Source organism: Falco naumanni, chromosome W, assembly GCF_017639655.2.
Source record: "Falco naumanni isolate bFalNau1 chromosome W, bFalNau1.pat, whole genome shotgun sequence".
Lineage (NCBI taxonomy): Eukaryota > Metazoa > Chordata > Aves > Falconiformes > Falconidae > Falco > Falco naumanni.
The window spans coordinates 15,820,257-15,827,810 of NC_054079.1; positions in this window are offsets into that span (position 1 = coordinate 15,820,257).

Below are 7,554 nucleotides of genomic sequence, written 5' to 3' on the forward strand. Positions count from 1 at the left end.
TTATTAAAAGCAATAAATAATTGTTGTGATCCCAGAGAAGCAACATCTACTACTCTATCTGTTTTGTGTATGACTTCAGAGATTAGGGGACCCTGCTACTTAATTGCTTAGAGGGACACTAATCTTGTAAAGCTCTTTTCCTAGCAGAAGTTATCCAATAGAAGCAGGACTCCTTAATAAAATTATAGTTGTTAAATTCTCCATTTTCCTTGCAGTTACTAGGTCCAGAAACAATCACCAAAAACACTCTGTCATGGTTTAAGCCCAGACAGCAACTAAGTACCATGCAGCTGCTCACTCACTCCCCTACCACCCCCAGTGGGATGGGGAGGAGAATCAGAAAAAAAAATGTAAAACCCACAGGTTGAGGTAGGAACAGTTTAATAATTGAAATAAGATGCAGTAATATACAACAAAATAACAATCATCATCATCGTCATCATCATCATAATGAAAAGGGAGAGAACAAAAAAAGAGAGAGGAATAAACCCCAAGATAGACAAGTGATGCACAATAAAATTTCTCACCCTCTTGTGACCAATGCCCAGTCAGTCCCCCAGCAGTGATCACCCCCCCAGCCAACTCCCCAGTTTATACACTGAGCATGATGTTCTGTGCTATGGAATATCCCTTTGGCTAGTTCTGGTCAGCTGTCCTGGCTGTGTCCCCTCCCGGCCCCTTGTGCCCCTCCTCACGGGCAGAGCACGGGAAACCAAAAAGCCCTTGACTCAGGGTAGGCACCACTGAGCAACAATTAAAACATCCCCGTGTTATCAACATATTCTCATACTAAACCCAAAACACAGCCCTGCACCAGCTACTGCGAAGAAAATTAACTCTGTTCCAGGTGAAACCAGGACACACTCTTAGAAGAATAATTAGGCTACAGTATTAAGATCTGAAAAAATTAGCTAAGCTAGAACTGAGGGTTTAGTTCACAGTCTTTTCTGTTATCTGGTCATATATGCTTTTTCTTTCCCACAAACTACATTTTCACACCAAGCAACAGCCATGGCAGGGAAAATTATTTCTCAGCCTCAGCCACCCTGGGAAGAAGCAGGAACAGTCCCTCCAAAGGACAGCACCAAAGGGAGATCCAGCCACAAGGCATGTTCTACCCAAATAAAGGTGTTCAGAAATGTACTTCACAAAATCTCTTTTGCACATACGGTATTTTTCAGACCCAACATGTACAAATTCTGATACCACATTTACTTGCCCACCAGCACTTCAGTCTCCCTTGGAGAAATTCTAACTACGGGTTTTCAGTAAAACAGTGGTAAGAATGGGTTTTGCCTCTGTAAAAAGGAAATATTTTTAAAATACTTCTCCCTGAGTTGGTTCTGAGACACAGCTGTAGACATCTGGCCTGGAAAACGTAAGGTTGGAATAAACTTTGGGCAAGTCATAGGTGGCTTGAAACATGGTGTTGTGACAGGTACAGGAGCACACATCACACTCTGGGCTCCAGGGCTAGCTGTTTGCAGATGACTAGAGAATAAGGACCAGCATTTATGATACACCCTGCAAATGGTCTCCATCTGGCTTCAATTGAGTAGCAGTAAAGGTAGCTTTAACTGCTGGAGAGTCCATCTGTTCTGCTGATAATAACAACAGAAATGAAGGCAGGCAGCTCCTTGATCATGTTGTAAGTTTTATTTTGCAGGGACCTTTCAACCTGTTTGTGGAGTACCCAGAGCTGGTGCTGTTAGTGCTACCGTGATACACAGGAGACATCAGGTAGGAATACCTGCCCAGGCTCCACTCAGTCCATCACAGCTCACATCACCTTCGATCCATCTGTCAAACCCAGGCCACAGCGAACCATCTGACTGCTCCATCGAATGGGATTTGCTATAGAAAATGAAGCTCCTGGAGGCCCCTCATTATTAATAATTATAGCATAATAAAAAGCGCACAGCTAATTGCTGATCCTCTGTTGTAACCTGTTAGATTAATAGAAACAGTTCTTTCTACTCAGGAGAGCAGGCTCTCTTTCACATTACCAAAATAATTAAAATGTAATCAAGTGCTGAGAAGTCACCCAGGAGGTCTGTGGGTCAAAGCCCACGCATACGTTTTGCCTTTTGTGCCAAAACCACTCACAAAGGACCAAATCTGTCCTGCCCTCGAGTACTGATGCCCCCTCGGCCATGACAAAGGAGCAGGCTGACCCCAGCAGGAAAGCTCTGCGCTTTTGGAGGGGGTCTGGCCCTACTGCGGCCCCTCCAGCTGTGGCAGCCCCTCGTTGCACCTGGTCAGATAACCAGAAAAACCTTCCCCTATATCCTGTAATTGCACAGCATTACATTTTGCTTTCAGATCTGAAGCTCAGGAAGGGGCTACAGCAGAAGGGTGGTGTTTCATCTGTCTGTCTCTGTCTTTCTGATGCTACATGCCCCCCTTAGGAAGCCAGGGAGGCAGGGATGGGCAGGACACCTCCCTCGCTCAGCAAGGGAGTCCTGAGCCCCACAGAGGAAAGCTCATCCCGCTGAGCCCAATTACATGCTGCTGTGAAGGCAATCACAGGAGCAACCACGTTCCCTGAACACATTTTTCCCTCTCCTGGGTCACTTCATCACGACCTTCTGTTTCAGTGGAGTTGCTTGGTTGCTAAAGATGCCTTCCCAGCATCTAAGAGAAACCAAAAGACTGCTGCAGCTCCAACAAAAACAGGATAAACCCGGAGCTCTAGACTCATTGACCAATAAATATTCTTGTGTCTTTTTTTTTTTTAAATAATTACTCTTTTAATCTCAGAAGTAATTTGCAGAGGGAAGATCAGAGGAAAATTTCCACTCACACACATACTTCTCTCTATATAACCAATTTACAGCTTCATTTCACTCCAGGGTGAAAATGTACTGCAGTTCTCACTGTTCCTCTTCCCTGTACCTGTGGATGCAGTCAAAACTCCCCTGCAATCACCACAACGTATTCACAGGGTTTCAGACTGGAGATCTTCATTATATTAAGCATAAGGCATTAAACACTTACACAAATGCAGCAAAAGACCAAAATACGCATGTTGAATTGAATTAAAAAAAAAAGGAGCTATTATTTTATTCTATCAGACTTTTCACATTCTACAGACCATTGCATGTGTCTTCCATATGTTATCCTGATCCCACGACTCAGTTACAGTTAGGCATTTCAGTCCCTGAGAGTCTAAACTGTTGTCTATCACAGAGAAAAAAAAGAAAGACAAAGACTACTAATTCCCAGGATCTGTTCAGTATGTGAGCCATGCCATAACGCAAAAAAACCACCCCAAAAAACACCAACAAAACAAATACTGAAAGAACTCATACTCCCCCAAAATCTGAACCCAAAACAGCAATTCCCAGAAACAAAGCCTAGGGAAAAACCTCTTACCAGACCTGAATCCAGCAGGGGATGTTTTTGGGGATGTGGAAACAAACAACCCAGGAGTCTGGATAAAAAGGATCCACCTTTCCATTCTTCAATATTATTCCAATTTGGGCAATACCCTTGGTCTCCTGCTGTGCTAAGGTGGTCTTCACAGTCTGAACTATCTTTTGTATGTGATGTTGGGACTGCCAGTTGTATCTGGCTCCTTTGCATTCGTGTCTTTACAGATCCTTTATCTCTGACATTTTTTAAATGTATTCATGCCATGCATTCAGTATCTCACTTTCCAAAGTAGCACATAGTCTTCATTGTATCAGACACCTTATCCTCACTGTAACTTGTCCCAAGGAATTATTTCCAATGAACATGAACATGACTGCTGGGTCAGGCAAAAGGGGCTCAGGAGTAGAATTCCATTTTGATGCCATTAGGAATTTCTTACCAGACAGAGCTCGGAGCAGACCATTGATTCAAGCTTGGGTCAATTCTCAGTTTTTTCTTTTGCCACAGATGGGAATTAATACACCCAGGGAAGCTCCTTCAGAAGTATCCACATGAAGAATGAAACTCCCACATTTTTGAGAATGTCAGTGGGGTCTAAAGAGTGGGGATAGAGGGTGGAACAGGCAGTGGTGCACTGAAGAATTTGTGCCTACTTGGCTTCAATTTCACAAACAATATCTGATTTTCACCTCTTACATCTGGAGTAAAACAGTAGTGCAACAATTCTGTAAAACTCATAGAACAAGAATTGTGGCCAATATGGGGTTTCTTCTGTAATCTTTTTTGACATGGATAACATGCTGACTTTCACATCTAATTTTTTTTTAATTACTGTCTGGTTGGTGATTATTTACATGAGATAAAGAATGTTTGAAGGTTCCTATGGTAATTAAGTTTCATCTTTTTAGACTGTTCTTTACATGTAAAGGTAACTGCTTTTAGTTTTTATAAATCTTGTGTAAAATTCCTCAAGCAATAAACACAAGCTGTATCTCAGTAATTGTCTATTGACTACACTTTCCAGTATGAATTAATTTTCAATTACAAACTTCCTTTATTACTGTATCAGGTTCAAAGTCTGCATTTTGAACACGTAGATATTCTCATATTGTGTAGATTTGTCTCACATTATACTGGGAAAAGGAGAGAGAGATTCATTGAGCAACCCTCAGTCTGAATATCAATGCAGCATGACAATAATAGTGTATGTCAAAACTCAGATTTCCTCTGCAAATTGCCAGACAGCAACAAAGACCCATTTCCAGCCCTAATTATTTTTATTGCTCTTATATTTTACTCTTCTCTACTGCTTCTTTAAAAGTTAATGGATTGATTAAGAAGGGGACCTAAACTCCAGGAAACTTTCACAGCAACCACAAATTACTATCCCTATTGACTTAATGAGTATTTTAGGGGCTAAGTACCTAAGTTACCTAAGAGGAGTAAGTAAGTAGTCCTGGGCTGAGCTATCACATCTCTTTGAGCAAGAAGTTGGACACTACGGCAAGACATTTCAAGTGTTCATCCGGAATTATATGCCCAATTTGCTGTTGCTTTCAGAAATGCCCGAAGACATCTAGCTGCATTTTTGGTGTGGTGTACTTTTCTCATACTAGCAGCTAAATCCCATCTTCAGAAGCTGCATGACTTACCCAGCGCCACAAAGCTGGGTGCATGGCTCTGCAGGGGGTCTAAGCCATGCTGAGGGAGATGCCAAATATCCTCCCACATCAAATCTGGGGGAGAGCTGCTGGCTTGGGGCCTGAAAACAGCCAGCTGGCCTGGCGGAGAGAGTGCCAAAACCCTCCAAGGGGAAACACAAAAGGTGCTGATTCAAATGCAGAAAAATGCCATCATAGACTTCTGCTGCCAGAAGAGGAGGTTCCATCCTTCCTCCTTGTCCCTCTCTCACAGCCATGAGGTCCCACCCTCCCTTGAGCTGATTCTGGACCTGTGCTGTACCAATTTAATTAAATAAAATAGCTGAAAACTACCCACTCTTCCCTCCCTGAGACATTTTGGTTCCATTTTAGTGAGGTAAACCAGCTCATGCAAAAGCCCTAAGAATGCCAAAGGCAGCATTAAACAAGTGACAGAAGAAGAAACCCAGGTGTGGAAGATTCTCCTACTCCAGTGCCACATGTAGACACTGATGTGAGCATTCTTTGCATTTGTTCCCTTCAAGACTGAGGCACCCTAGGTTTACAAAGGTCTTGTAACATGCAGGGAGAAATAATCCCACGTGGTTTCCCACTTGGTGCCCATACACTTTCCAATGGGATGTGGGTGCCCCAGATTTCCTGTGTCTTAGATCTGCAGCACAGCAGAGGCATCTTTACTACCCTACGGCATCTAAAATGGCCCTGAACATCTAGGTTTAGGCACCTGAATCTCTCCACCAGTGACCTCAAGTCATGCCACCAAAAAATCTGTAATCACAATGATTTTAAAAGGATGTATTTAGTCCAAGAAAAGGGTTTATATGAACCCTTCATTAATGCATAAAATGTGAAAAAGCAAGGGTGTCTTTACAAGCAGTTCCAAGTAAGACCATATTTAATGCTTTTTAAGGTACATAATAGGAACTAAGAAATAAAATATTTCCATTTATGTTCAGCACATCTGCATTTCAAATTTCTAAATTTCTGTTCGGGATTGTTAAAAAGTTTATTAGACTCAGTGTTACCAAATTTCTGACACTACAGGAAAAAAGCTAGTGACACACACACACGTATAGCTGTAGGTGATCATGATCACACATTTGGGCATTTATTTAACAAGGGACATTTTTCTGTTCTCTGGTATTTGATGTAAGGGAAAAAAAAAAAAAAAAAAAAAAAAAGATAAGGAGAAAAAAGTTAGATCCTTCCACGTGTAGGAATCCTGGGAATGGGACCGAAGAGAGCGTGCTGGTACAGGCACGTAAAATGAGGCTTGACCGTATCACTTGATCACTGCAACATGAAGAGCGCCATTAGCAAGAACTGTCCTTTTCCTTCTCTTTTTCTTGTATAAGGTTTCGCGTCTGTTTGTGGAGCAAAGACCTCAGCTAACAGTGCCACCAGATGGGCCCCTGGTGGTACTGTATTCCTTGAGTGATAGCTTCATGGAAAAGAAAAACAAAACCCCAAACTTCAACGTTTCAGTTCATTTCATCCTCTCTTTTAATCTCTGCTCTGGAATTCTGTCTCCAGCAAGAAACTGAAGGCTTTTTAGTGTCTTACATAATAAGGTGAAAAGACCTTGGTTTAATATTTCAATGCAATAACTTAGTGGCTTGCAGATTTCTCACTTGAGGTTAATTGTATCTTCAGAACGTGTGACCCACATTGCAGGCAGGCAGAGTAAAACAGTTCTGTATACTTTTAATGGATTTATTTAAAAGGATGAGCAAGCAAATGTTCACTTAAGGGTGCCTATTAGTGAGCTAATCTACTACATTTTTACTAGAACAATTAAAGACCGAACAATGCAATGGTCACATTAAGGTCACAATTAAATCAGTAAATCAATAGACTCAGAATGATCAAATCTGCATTAATGCAATACATAATGAAATCGAATTACAAGGTCGGTAGTAGATTAAATTTGGTTGAATTTAACAGAGGTGTTTTCCTTCTGGGAAGACCCCACTGGTGTTGTACCAACACGTTGTTGACCCAGAAGGTAAAGGAAGCAAATATCCACACATGTGGTTCTGCTGGTCTACTGGTAGCATTTCTTGGGAGAAATCTAACAGGCAATTGGCTTAGACTAAAAAATCTAGCTCCTGTTGTGTGATTTTAACATCCCTCCTCAACTCTCACCGCTATTAATACTTTGGTGTGGTTGTTCTGAATTACCACCCTCTGGTTTTGCCGTGGAACAGAGAATCTCCCTGAGGACTCAAACAGAAGTGATGTTTTACGCACGTGTAACTGTGGCTTTGGGATGACAGTCTTTCTCTAACACAGAATCCACTCACTGAATCACTAAAAGTTGTCTATTTTAGGGAATTGTTCAGGTGTCATCAATATTACTCACATAATGGTATTTAAAAACCTGTGGAGTACAGCTCTTCTTTAAATCAAATAAAAATACAGAATCCAGTTTCAGCCAATGGCAATATGAAAGAACATGAAAACCATGTTTCTTATGTAAAACACCAGATTTCATCAGGGCTATTTTTCTTTGCTCTGC